The sequence below is a fragment of the Sus scrofa genome, chromosome 16 (genome assembly GCF_000003025.6).
Source record: "Sus scrofa isolate TJ Tabasco breed Duroc chromosome 16, Sscrofa11.1, whole genome shotgun sequence".
Taxonomy (NCBI): Eukaryota; Metazoa; Chordata; class Mammalia; order Artiodactyla; family Suidae; genus Sus; species Sus scrofa.
In genome coordinates, this window is record NC_010458.4 from 72,010,677 (window position 1) to 72,023,784 (window position 13,108).

General features: G+C 39.7%; 1 long non-coding RNA gene across 2 annotated transcripts; it reads right to left on the reverse strand.

Moving 5' to 3' along the window:
* LOC106506567 lies at positions 4,415–12,954 on the reverse strand. 2 transcript variants are annotated; one of them, XR_001301956.2, is made up of 4 exons: positions 10,089–12,954; positions 9,299–9,517; positions 6,335–6,461; positions 4,415–5,921 (listed from the first exon to the last, which is right to left on the reverse strand). It is a non-coding gene; the product is annotated as an uncharacterized LOC106506567 (long non-coding RNA). The 2 variants fall into 2 exon arrangements; XR_001301955.2 differs by having other exon boundaries at positions 6,335–6,477.

Genomic DNA, 13,108 nt, shown 5'->3' on the forward strand with positions numbered 1-13,108 from the left:
ACATATGAAGGATTTTTCTCCTGTATGAGATGTCTTATGTATAGTGAGGTCTGACTTCTGAAAGAAGGCTTTACCACATTCACTACATTCTTTCTTTCTTGCATATCTTCTATTAGCACTAAATAAGTCTAAATAGTTCAAACTTCTGTCATTAGAGTCATTTCTTCAGATTCTGTGTTTAGAAAAAACAAAGTCTGTGCTCAGATGATATATATTTTCAAGTGCATTGTAACTATTACCCTTTTCCTCAGTCACAGTTCTTGGTCAATGAATGCAGTGTGACTCAAAAGCAATTCTTCACTCTCTTTGTGCCTCTCCATGAGGTCATCAACTTTCCAGAGGCAGGAAGTATAATAAACTATATGTTGAGTGAATGTTTCTGCTAATGTATTATGGCTCATAACATTTTGCCCTATTGTGAGACCAAATCTTTACTTTCAGACCCAATATCCATATCTAAAAGAAATGCCAAGGCTAAATGGAACCTATACACCTGAGTGTTGCAGAAAAGCCAAAAAATTTTAAATATATATAGCAGTAGAAAAATAACCAGGTAAGATGACAACAGATACGTATGTAATTAGCTATATGCAAATAAGACTATAAAGTGGGGAGAAAAAGGGAAACAATGCCAAGGAGTACTAAAAATGAACAAAGAATAGCAGCTACAGGGTCAATGGGAAAAGCTCATCTAGAAGAAATAAAGTTACCAGGGTAAAACGGTGATTAGAGGAAATAAAGGAAGGACTGGATGAGGAACAGAGAGATGCCAGCTAGTGTCTAATCAACTCATTGTTGGATTGCTGTAGTTTAATTGTCACTTGTCTCTTCCAGTATCTTTGAGCTCTTGCCTATTTATCCATCAGCATGAAACTGATTTTACAAAACCATCAATTGATCTGCTTGTAAAAAGGAACACTCTTGTAATCAGTATAATAACAATTCATTCTTGTATGGGTGTGAGGGCCCAGGAATTCATATGTCTGAAAGAGAAAAATAGACCACAGGATAAGCCATATAGTATTTGCTTCAGGATCAGAATCACTACTGAATTCTGACTGCTAAGTGTATCATCTTATTCTATAATAGTTCATAGATACTGCTTCAATCCTGACTTTTTTTTCTTTTTCTTTTTCTTTTTTTTTTCTTCTTCTTTTTTTTTTTTTTTTTTTGCTTTTTAGAGCCAAGCTTGCGGCATATGGAAGTTCCCTGACTAGGGGTCAGATTGGAGATGCAGCTGCCAGTCTATGCCACAGCCATAGCAACTCCAAATCTGAGCCACGTCTGTGACCTACACCACAGCTAATGGCAACACCAGATCCTTAACCCACTGAAAGAGGCCAGGGATTGAACCTGCATCCTCATGGCTACTAGTCAGGTTCGTAGCCTGCTGAGCCACAACAGGAACTCCTAATCCTGACTTTCAAATGCTCTCCTCACCTTCCTCTCTACCTATGACATATGAAAAAGGAATTGCAGTTAAGCATATGGGCTCTGAATCCAGATTCCAACCTTAGCTCCATCACTAATTAGATGTATGGCACAGGTCAAGTGACTTGATCTCTTTGGGTCTCAATGTCTTCTATAAAAAAGGGTAATAATATCACCTACCTTGTTTTTGTCAGGATTTGTAGTGTTTTTGTTAGGATTAAATGAGTCAATGGATGTAAAGTACTCAGAATGCTGCCTGGCACATAATATATTCCATTAATTAGATATTATTATACATAGTATTACTGAACCTGAGATAACTATGTGCTTGCCACTTTCTGCTTTATATCATGTTTTCCAAGCTTCTGGGTTCTATTAATGTGACCTTACGTGTCTGACTTCTCATCCCATATCTAAATTCCTATCAGTCTTCCTTTTCATCTGTTTTATAAAGCTCTGACAGTACGGGACTGCTGTTACATTTATGCTACCAACATCCAGAGAAATAAAGTCACTTCTTGACTTAGAATTTGACAGTCCTACCAAGCTTCCTGGCCCACTTTCCAACATGCAAGTCATCAGTCTTTAAATAAAGTGAATAGAGTTCTATTCATATCCAACAATGGTACCCCAGAGGCTTTAAGACATAACTTTTGTCCTAGTCATATTGTGATTTATAATAAGATGTCTATCATCTATCTATCTATCTATCTATCTATCTATCTATCTATCTATATTTCATCTTGGTCTCTATTGTTAGCACAGAGCTCCTAAAACCTGTGGACTTTTCTAAATTATGAGAGTCATACAGGTGTCCTTTGTTATGTTAATGAAGTGACTTATGGGAAGCATCTGAGGATGGGGACTGGTTGTCAGTTGAGCCAACCATGTGATTACATGGTTGGAATTTTTGGTTCTATGCTTCAACTTCCAGGGAGGGAAAAGGCGTTGGAGGTTGAATTAATCACCAATAGCCAATAATTTAATCAATCATGCCTATGTAATAGAGCCTTCATGAATACCCAAAAGGAAGGGATTCAGGAAGTTTCCAGGTTGGGGAACCAGAATGCTTTCATGAACTACCATGCTTGGCCTCAAATGCCATGAGGCCAAGAAGTTCCTTGAATTTGAACTCATAGCCTCCACAACTGTGAGACAATTAATTTGTTTTAAGCCCATCTGTGGGAATTTTTAAATTGCAGCCTAAGGAAATTTATACAGTGTTAAAAAAATAAAAAAGAGAATGCAAGGGTGATGGTGGAAAGGCTAGACTGCTAGAGAAATGAAGATCAAAAACTCTAATTCTAACCCAATGACTTTTTGCAGAAATAGAAAAATCCATCTTAAAGTTCACATGAAGGAGATCTCTTGTGACACAGTGGGCTGAGGATCCAGCGTTGTCACTGCAGTGGCTTGGGCTGCTGCTATGGCACAGGTTTGATCCCTGGCCTGGAACTTCCGCATGCAGAGGATGCACCCCAAATTTTTTTTAAAAAGTTCACACCAGGGAGTTCCCTTCATGGCACAGCAGAAACTAATCTGACCAGGAACCATAAGGTTGCAGGTTCAATCCCTGGCCTCACTCCACTCACTGGGTTAAGGATCCAGCATTGCTGTGAACTGTGGTGTAGGTCACAGATACAGCTTGGATCTGACGTTGCTGTGGCTGTGGCATAGGCTGGTGGCTACAGCTCCTATTAGACCCCTAGCCTGGGAACCTCCATATGCCCTAGGTGCAGCCCTAAAAAGACAAAAAAAAAAAAAAATCAAAAAAAGTTCACACCAGGAGTTCCTGCTGTGGTGCAGTGGGTTAAGGACTTGGTATTACCATAGCTGGTGCAGGTTGCAGCTGTGGCTCAGATTCAGTCCCTAGCCCAGGAACTTTTATATGCTGCAAGTATGACCAAAAATTAAATAAAGTTGACATGAGAACTCATGAATCTCAAGAGACTCTGAATAGTCAAAACACTCTAGAAAAAGAACAAAGTTGAATAACTAACACTTCCTGATTGTAAAACATACCGTAAAGCTACAATGATCAAAACAGTGTGGTACCGACATAAAGATAGACAGAGATCAATGTAATAAAATAGGGAGTCCAGAAATAAACCCTCTCTATATGAATGGTTAAGTGACTTTCTACAAGAGTACCAAGATCATTCAATGGAGAAAGGACAGTCTTTTCAATAAATGGTGCTAGGAAAAGTGGATATCCACAGGCAAAAAATGAAGTTGGATCCTTATGTCATATACAAAAATTAACTAAAAATGGATCAAAGACCTACAGAGCTAAAATGATAAAAGACAGAAGAAAATACAGAAAAAAAACCTTCTTGACATTGGATTTGACAATGATTGCTTAGATATAACAACAAAAGCACAGGCAACAAAAGAAAAAATAGGTAAACTGGATTTCATCAAAAGTAAAACCTTTGGAGTCCCCGTTGTGGAGCAGCAGAGATGAATCTGACTAGGAACGATGAGGTTTAAGGTTCAATCCCTGGCCTCACTCAGTGGGTTAAGGATCTGGCATTGCTCTGGCTGTAGTGTAGGCCGGCAGCTGTAGCTCTGATTCGACCCCTAGCCCAGCAACCTCCATATGCCATGGGTGTGGCCCTAAAAAAGCAATAATAGTAATAGTAATAATGATAATAATAATAAACAACTTTTGTGTGTCAAAGGACACTATTAAGAAAATGAAAAGGCAACCCACAGAATGGAAGAATATACTTGAAAATCATATATTTTGCAAAGAATTAATATCCAGAATATATAAAGAATTCTTATAACTCAGCAACAAGAAGAGAAACAACCCACTTTTAAAACAGGCAAAGAACTTGAATAGATAAGAAAATATACACATGGCCAATAAGCCCATGAAAACATGTTCAACATCACTAATCACCAGGGAAATGCAAATCAAAACCATAATGAGATACCATTTCATACCAATTAGGATGACTATTAAAAAAAAAAACTGGAAAATAACAAGTGTTGTTGAGGATGTGGAGAAACTGGAACCCTTATACATTTTGGTGGGAATGTAAAACTGTGCAGTAGCTGTGGAAAATATCACAGTAATTCCTTAAAAATGTAAACAGAGAATTATCACATGATTCAGCAGTTTCACTTCTGAGTATGTACCTGGAAGAACTGAAAGCAGGAACTCAAACAGATATTTGTACATCAATGTTTATAGAAGCATTATTCACAATAACCAAAAGGTAGTAACAGCTCAGTTGTTCACCAGTAGATGAATGGATAAATAAAATGTTATATACATTACAATGGAATATTATTCAGCCAGTAAAGGAATGAAATTCTGACACATGCTACAACATGGATGAACTCTGAAGATATTATGCTAAGTGAAATAAAGTATACATGAGACAAATATTCTAAGATTCCACTTATATGAGGAGGTATCTAGAAGAGTCAAATTCATAGTAATAGAAAGTTGAATAGTGGTTACCAGTGGATGGGGAAGATGGAACACAGCATTATTATTTAATGGGTGTAGGGTTTTAGTTTGATGATGAAAGTGTTCTAGAGATGAATGGTGGTGACAGTGGCACAACAATGCAAACTTACGTAATACCACTAAACTGTACATTTAAAAATGGTTAAAATGGTCAATTTTATGTTGTCTATATTTTTAAAAATAATTTTGGACGCGTTTTTACTTTACTTAACTATTTTTTGGCCACTCCTGTGGCATGTGGACGTCCCACCTGCCAGGGATCGAACCTGCACCATAGCAGTGACAACACCAGATCCTTAACCCTCTGAGCCAACAGGTAAATCCTATGTTGTCTATATTTTGCCACAATTTTATTTGGTTTTGTTTTGTTTTGTTTTTTGGCCTCGCCCATGGCATGCACAAGTTCCTGGGCCTGGGAACCTGGGATCACACCCACACCACAGTAGTGAAAAAGAAGGATCTTTATCCCACTGAACCACTGGGGAACTCTGCCACAATTTTAACAGACAAAAATGTCTCATCGAGGTCTTAAATGAAGTTGATAGGAATCACAGGTACGATACACCTTAAGGGGAAAATGTAATTCTTTAATAGCCATACGAAAACAGATTAACACGGGAAGGCGGTCCACAGAAATGGTGTTCAGGTAGATATGAAACTTATTATGTTAATTGTCCCCAGTCATTTTCAAAGGCCCAAGGCCTTTAAGAAGGGAGTCTGAAGCATATTTCTCAAAGATGCCAGCCCTCACTGACCGACTCTGAACTTACTGCCTTCACTTCCACGCATACAACTCTTCCCCAACCCACCTAAATCTCCAACTTGGGATTTCTCTCTCCATCATCCATGGTTCTTCTCCTTGTTCCAACTCGTGGATCACAGCAGGCTTGGTGGTTTGATATCCTGCCAGTGGGAAATGATGAGGGAGATGGACTTAGCTACCCGGGCTTCAGGAACCTTGAACTCTCAACTGTATTAGGGACTGCCTGATGAAGGTGCCCATTTGTACCTGAAAAAAGAGGGGGGGTTTTGTTTGTTTTATGGTTTGTTTTTTGGTTTTTTGTTTTTTGTTTTGTCTTTTTATGGCTGTACCTGTAGCATATAGAAGTTCCCAGGCTGGGAGTTGAATCAGAGCTGGAGCTGAGGCCTGTGCCACAGCAACACGGGGTCTGAGCCACGTCTGTGAACCTGTGTCCTCATGGATTCTAGTCGGGTTCATTACCATGGAGCCACAATGGGATATCCAAGAGAGGTTTTAAGGAAATGTGTAGCCACACCTCCCAAAAGATTGTTGGTCTTAGTGTACTGAGACTCAGAGCCACACTTGTGAAAGTATTGCAGAAGGCTGGCAATTTGGAACAACTGAGACAGGAAAAGCAGTCAACCAGGCACATGCCAATCAACCAGGGAAATGGTCCTTACCCACTGAGATGAGGCTGATATAGTTGTCGAGCATCATGTCTTTGTACAGATCCCTCTGAGGGGGGTCCAGATACTGCCACTCCTCCTGGGTGAAATTCACAGCCATGGCCTTGAATGATACTGGCCCCTGAAACAACACATTCCTATTCCAAGTAAAATGATCTATATTTTTTGCACAAAATGGAAAAAAAATGCCTGGGGCAACTTGTTCCTAAGCATGTTCATTTGTTGATAATACTTCCTGAAATGTATCCCCACATGATTCTGGGTGATAGTACACTAAATTCGTCTGGTTCTGTTTCCACAGCACTGAGTTTCAATGCCTATTTTCTCGTTTTATGGTCCTTTTTTTTTTTTTTTTTTTTTTTTTTTTTTTTTTTAAGGGCTGCTTGTGTGGCATGTGGAAGGGGTTGACTCAGAGCTACAGGCGCTGGCCTACACCACAGCTCACAGCAACTCTGGATCCTTAACCCACTGAGCGAGGCCAGGGTGGAACCTGCATCCTCATGGTTCCTAGTTGGGTTTGTCACTGCTAAGCCACAATGGGAACTCCATTTTATGTTCCATTTTGTGAGCAACACAAACCTCATATTTGAAATACTTGTTACTTGTGAAATAATTCCTCATTAGGCTATTCATTATTAAGTCATTAGAGGAACATTAAAGAGTACCCACTAACTGTCCAGAACAGATTGTCCCAGATGCAAAGGATCAAATGTTGGAAGTTGATCCAATTTCCCAAAATTCTAAGGCATAAAAAACTACTTAGTATCAAAAGTATCCATTCAGCCAGTCTGTGTCTTTTGGTTGGGGCATTTAGTCCATTTACATTTAAGGTAATTCTTGATATGTATGTTCTTATTGACATTTTATTAATTGTTTTGGATTTGTTTTTGTTGGTCTTTTTTTCCCTTCTTCTCTTGTTCTCTTTTCTTGTGGTTTGATGACTAGAGATGTACTTGAAATTAAGAGACCAACAACTTAAAATAATCTTGTGTGTGTGTGTGCGTGCGTGCGTGTGTATATACACACACCTATATCAAAACTTCACGGTAACTGCAAACCAAAAATCTACACACACAAATAAGAAAAAGCAAGCCAAACACAACACTAATGTTGCATCATCTTGGATTCATTGACTCTTTCATCATTATATAATGACCTTCCTTGTCCCTGCTTCAGTTTTTAACTGATAGTATATTTTGTCTATGATAAGAATAGTTATCTGGGAGTTCCTGTTGTGGCTCAGAGGATTTAAGAACCCGACTAGTGTCCATGAGAACATGGGTTCGATCCCTGGCCTCACTCAGTGGGTTAAGGACCTGGCTTTGCTGTGAGCTGTGGTGTAGGTCACAGATCCCGAGTTGCTGTGGCTGTGTCAGAGGCTGGCAGCTGCAGCTTTGATTCCACCCCTAGCCTGGGAACCTCCATATGCAGCCCTAAAACGTCAAAAAATAAATTAAAATTAAATTAAAAAGGCAACTCTAAAATAAAAAAGTAAAACAAAAAGTTTTAAATGAAAGAATAGCTATGTTTGATCTCTTTTGATTTCCATTTACTTGGAATACCTTTCTCTTTCCTATTGCTTGGATCCTATACGTGTTCTTAAAGCTGAAGTGAGTCTCTTGTAGGCAACATATTGTTGAGTCTTATTTTGTTGCTTTTTATAATCTATTCAGGCACTCTCTGCCTTTTGATTGGATAATTTCATCATTTCACATTTAAAGTTGATGGTTAATAGGTAAAGACTTATTGATGCCATCTCATGTTGTTTCCTGCTATTTTGTATTTCCTTTTTTTTTTTCTTTTCTTTCTCTCTTGCTGTCTTCCTTTGCTAATTGATTTGTTAGCTGGTATTCTTTGATTCCCCTGCCTTTGTCTTTTGTGTACCTACTATAAGTTTTTGCAGTGATTATCATGAGGTTTATGTAAAATATAATATTCTATTGTAAGTTGATAACTTCAATTCTATACAATCTCTACCTTTCACTCCCTCACCCTATTTTATGTTTTTTAATGTCACAATTTACATCTTTTTATTTGTATATCCATTAACAAATTATTTTGGCTATAGTTATTTTTAATACTTTTATCCTTTTTAGCCTTTCTACTGGAGTTATGTGGTTCATACCCCACTGTATGATAGTATTAGGGTATTTTGAATTTGGCTATATACTTACCTTCACATGTTTACATGCTGCTAATTAGTTACTTTCATTTTAGCTTGAATAATTCCTTTTGACATTCCATGTAAAGCTGGTATAAACTACCTCAGTTTTTGTTTGTCTTGAAAAGTCTTTATCTTCCCTTCATTTCTGAAAGGCAGCTTTGCCATGTGGCTCTTATTTAGGCTCTTGGTCCATTTAGAGGTAATTTTTATACATGGTGTTATATAAGGGTCCAGATTCATGCTTTTGCATGTGAATATCCATCCAGTTTTCCCAGAAATGGGTAGTTTATAAGCACTTACCTTAAAAAAATTAAATAGAGCTTATCTAGAAATTAACTTCAGCAATATTATCCAAAGACAAAAACACATAGAGATATACATATATCCAGACAGACAGAGATCTCATAGCTTTATCTTAAAATTTAATCTGTAGATTATTGTGGCCAGGCCATATTACAAAGGAAATCATATTTTTTTTAAATACTATATTGGATTGTAACCGAAAGTGGTCCAGTTCTGGAGGATATACTTCAATATGAAATGAATTTGAATTTCCCAAAGCCGGCACTCTCATGCATAAGACAAATGCAAACATACAAAAAAAGAGCAAAATCTCATTCCTGCAGGACAAAAACAAGAGTGAAGCCCAACACTTTTTTAAACAAGGATCTCTCTTTTTAAAACAAACAATACGGAAAAGGAAAAATAGGGAATCATGATTCCACATGTCATGGCAATTCATCCGGCAAACATAAAATCAAAAAGAACAGTTAGAATAAGTTAAATTTACTTACTTGAGCTTTTAAAAGCCTCTTCCTGTTTATTTATTTATTTATTTATTTTTGATTGAAGTTCTACTATTTAACCCAAGGCCAAAGTCTCAGGCCAAGTGGACTGCATTTATATTTCAAGGTCACGATAAGAGTTAACTTCAAGTTTTCTCCTCGGCTCATTTTTGTTCTCACAGGATCAGAATTTTGGAAAAATTATTTTATCAAGCCAGCTTTCTCCAACTGCACATGCAAAGAAACCAGTTTTGGAATTTCAAGTGAGTTTCCTCTTAAAGAATTTTCTCCAGAGTCTAAAGAATATTGTGACCAGGTGGTGTGGAATCATTTTCTTTTCTCATTCATAGGTTTATACATCAACCAGTTTGTTTTTTTAATTTTTTCCCAAGGGACTCCTTTAGAGGAAGCACTTCCCATTTCAGCTCAAGCAATCAGTATGAGATCTAGGAAACCAAATGGCCAAGGCCAAACCAAATCAAAACCCTCACAGCTGGAAGTCACAAATAACCAAATGGCAGAGAGACCTTCTCTTTCGGCCCCAAATGGCAGAAGAACAGCCTTAAATGGAAGAGAGACTGCCCCAAATGGCAGAAGGGCTGCCCGAAACATGGCTTTAGATCTTTGCCCAGAAGGTGCCCCTTCAGAGCCCAGGGCTCCCCAAATGAAACTTCCCTTGGTAGGGCGAGTTCCCCATATTGGAACTGAAATTCCCCAAATGGAATTTTCCCCCTTCAGGGAAAATCCCCAAAGTGGACAAGATCAAAGGGCCATGGTGCGCACTCCGGGGCTAACTCACCCTCTTCGGTGGCTGGCGGGGCTGGGTTGTGACTCTCCAAACACCCTCTTCCTGGTCCTCCAGAGTTGTCTCCTCAGAGTGGAAGTCTGGCCAGAGTGGACAAGATGAAAGTGTCCCCAGCACAAAAGGAGTCTTCGCAGCTGCTAGGGCAGCCTTCCCTGTGCTCTGCCTCGGCTTTGGAGTTCCACAACCAAGAGAGGAGGCCGGGTGAGACCAGGGCACGGCCCTGCAGCAGGGGATGCCTGGCCTGGAGTGTTTTCCTTAAGACGTGTCGCAGTACTGAAAACAGAGGAAGAGCCTGGCCTGCTTATGATCTGTGTTTCCACTGTGAATAAGAGAGGGCAACTCTGCACCCAGGGAATATTTCTTCTGGAAGGAGCCTCCTACAGAAGCTCAAGCAGGCATGATTTCTTTCTCAGGTTTCAATTCCTAGTGCAGGCATGTTCTTGCTGTTTGCGCCCCTCAATGCCAATAACTCAGTAATACTAAAAGCTGCGAACTTGCTCATTACTAGAGAAATCGGAAACCATTTCGAGTCTGTTCCCAAATCAGTTTATTCAGCAGTGTTCTTCTATGAAGGGAAGTGTTATACCCGGTCTGAGATATCTGGAGTGATTCATAAAATCTGGCGGCCTGCTCGCTTTGGGACCTGGCTTGGGATAGGGAGCTTAACTCAGAATGCTCTCCATTTGAAAAGTTCACCTTACACAAAGCATAATAAAACTTGTTAGTTTGTTAAGAGAGGTGGCAAAACTTTTTAGTGAGAACCAAGCACGCTTATGCAGTGTCTTCCTTTGGTGAGTGAAACAGAGGTTTGAATAAGGAAGGTTGAAGATTGTTCATTAAGCCATGCTACAGAACTCTAAGATGAACAGCCTAGGCTGCTTGAGATCTGTGTTTCCATTGAGGATAAGAGAGGGAAATCTTGCACCAGAGAATACTTCTGGAAAGAGCTTCCTACTCCAGGCTCAAGCAGCAGGTTTTAATTTATAGTGCAGACATATCCTTCCGGGTTGCTGTCTCGATACAAATACCTGATATTAAGAGCTGAGAACTTTTTCACCTTTATGCAATGAAAACATTCCAAGAGAAACCAGAGACCATTCCGAGCCAGTTCCCAAATCAGTTTTTGTAACAGTGATCCTCCATGAAGGAAAGTGCTGTACCTGGTCTGTTACATCTGGAGTGATTGACAAAAATCGGGAAAGCCTGCCCGCTCTTGTAAATGGCATGTGATATGGAGATAAACTCGGAGTGCTTGGCATTGGAGAAGGTTGCTTTACAGAAAGCATCATCTTGCCAGTTGCTGTCCTCACTGCCAACACCTAACTCATATTCAGAGCTGATGAACTTTTTCACACTTACACAATGAGTACTTTCCAAGAGAAAAGAGAAAATCTTTTGAGTCAGATGCCAAATCAGTTTATCTAACAGTCTTCATGTAGGAATGAAAGTGCTATGTGTGATTTGTGGTATCTGGAGTGACTGGTAAAATCTGGCAGGCCTGCTCACTTTTGTACCTGGCTTGTGAATTGGAGCTAAACTCAGTGTGCTCGCCATCTGAAAGGTTTGCTTTACAGAAAGCCTAACCAAACTGTTAGTTCTTTTAGGTATGTGGCAAACCTTATGCCATGTGTTCTTTGAGTGAACTAGAGCTTTGAATAAGGAAACATGAAGTTCTTTTAAGACATGTCACAATACTGAAAGTGGATGAACAGCCTAACTCGGTTAAGAGCTGTGATTCCACTGTGAATAAGAGAGGGCAATCTTGGGCCCATAGAATCCTTCTTCTGGAAGGATCTTCCTACCCAAATCTCAAGCGAGCAGATTTCCCTTCTCAGGTTTTAATCCATAAGGCAGGCATATTCTTGCTGGTTTCATTCCTCAGTACAAACACCTAACTGTTACTGGGAGCTGAGAAGTGTTTCACCCTTATGCAATGAAAAATTTCCTGAAGAAACAATAGCTCTTTCTAGTCAGCTCTCAGAAAGGTTTTTCTGTGTTCTTCCGTGAATGGAAGTGCTACCCCTGGCATCTGACATCGGGAGTGATTGGTAAAATCGAGCAGCTTTTGTACATGGCATGTGATATGGAGTTAAATTCAGAGTGCCAGGTGTTTGAAAGATTGTATTTACAGAAAGCATGATCAAACCCATTCTTTTAGGAAAGTGGGTGACCTTTTCAGACACAGCGAAGCACCCTCATGCCATGTGTTCTTTGAGTGAGTGCAGTAGAAGTTTGAATAAGGAAGCCTGAGGTTTCTTGTTTAAGACATGAAACAGTACTCAAAGCCATCGAATGGCTTAGCCTGCTTAAGATCCGTGTCTCCACTGTGAATGAGAGAAGGCATACCTGTGGCCAGACAATATCTCCTCAAGAAGGATATCCTACCAAAGCGCAGGTGGGTAGATTTTGTCCCAGATGATAATCTGTAGGGCAGGCATATTTCACTGGCTGCTGTCCTTCCTAACTCTTATTGGGAGCTGAGAAGGTTTTCACCTGAACACAACCAGCACTTTCCTGAAGAAAGCAGAAGCCCATTTGAGTCAGCTCTCAAAATGGTTTTTCTGTGCTCTATGGCAGAAAGTGTGTGATATCTGGTGTGTGGTGTCTGGAGTGATGGGTTAAATCTAGCAGGCATGCTCACATTTGTACATGGCCTGTGATAGGGACTAAATTCAGAGCACTAGGCCTTTGAAAGATTATATTTACAGAAAGCATAACCAAACCTGTTAGTTTTTTAGGAAAGTGGCCATCCTTTTCAGACAAAGCAAAGGACCCTTATGTCACGTGTTCTTTGAGTGAGTGAAAATAGAGGTTTGAATAAGGAAGACTGGGGGGCTCCCTTTGTGGCTCAGTGGTTAACAAATCTGACTAGGAACTATGAGGTTGTGGGTTCGATCCCCGGCTTCGCTCAGTGGATTAAGGATCCGGTGTTGCCGTGAGCTGTGGTGTAGGTAGCAGACACGGCTCGGATCTGGCGTTGCTGTGGCTGTGGTGTAGGCCAGCGGCTACAGCTA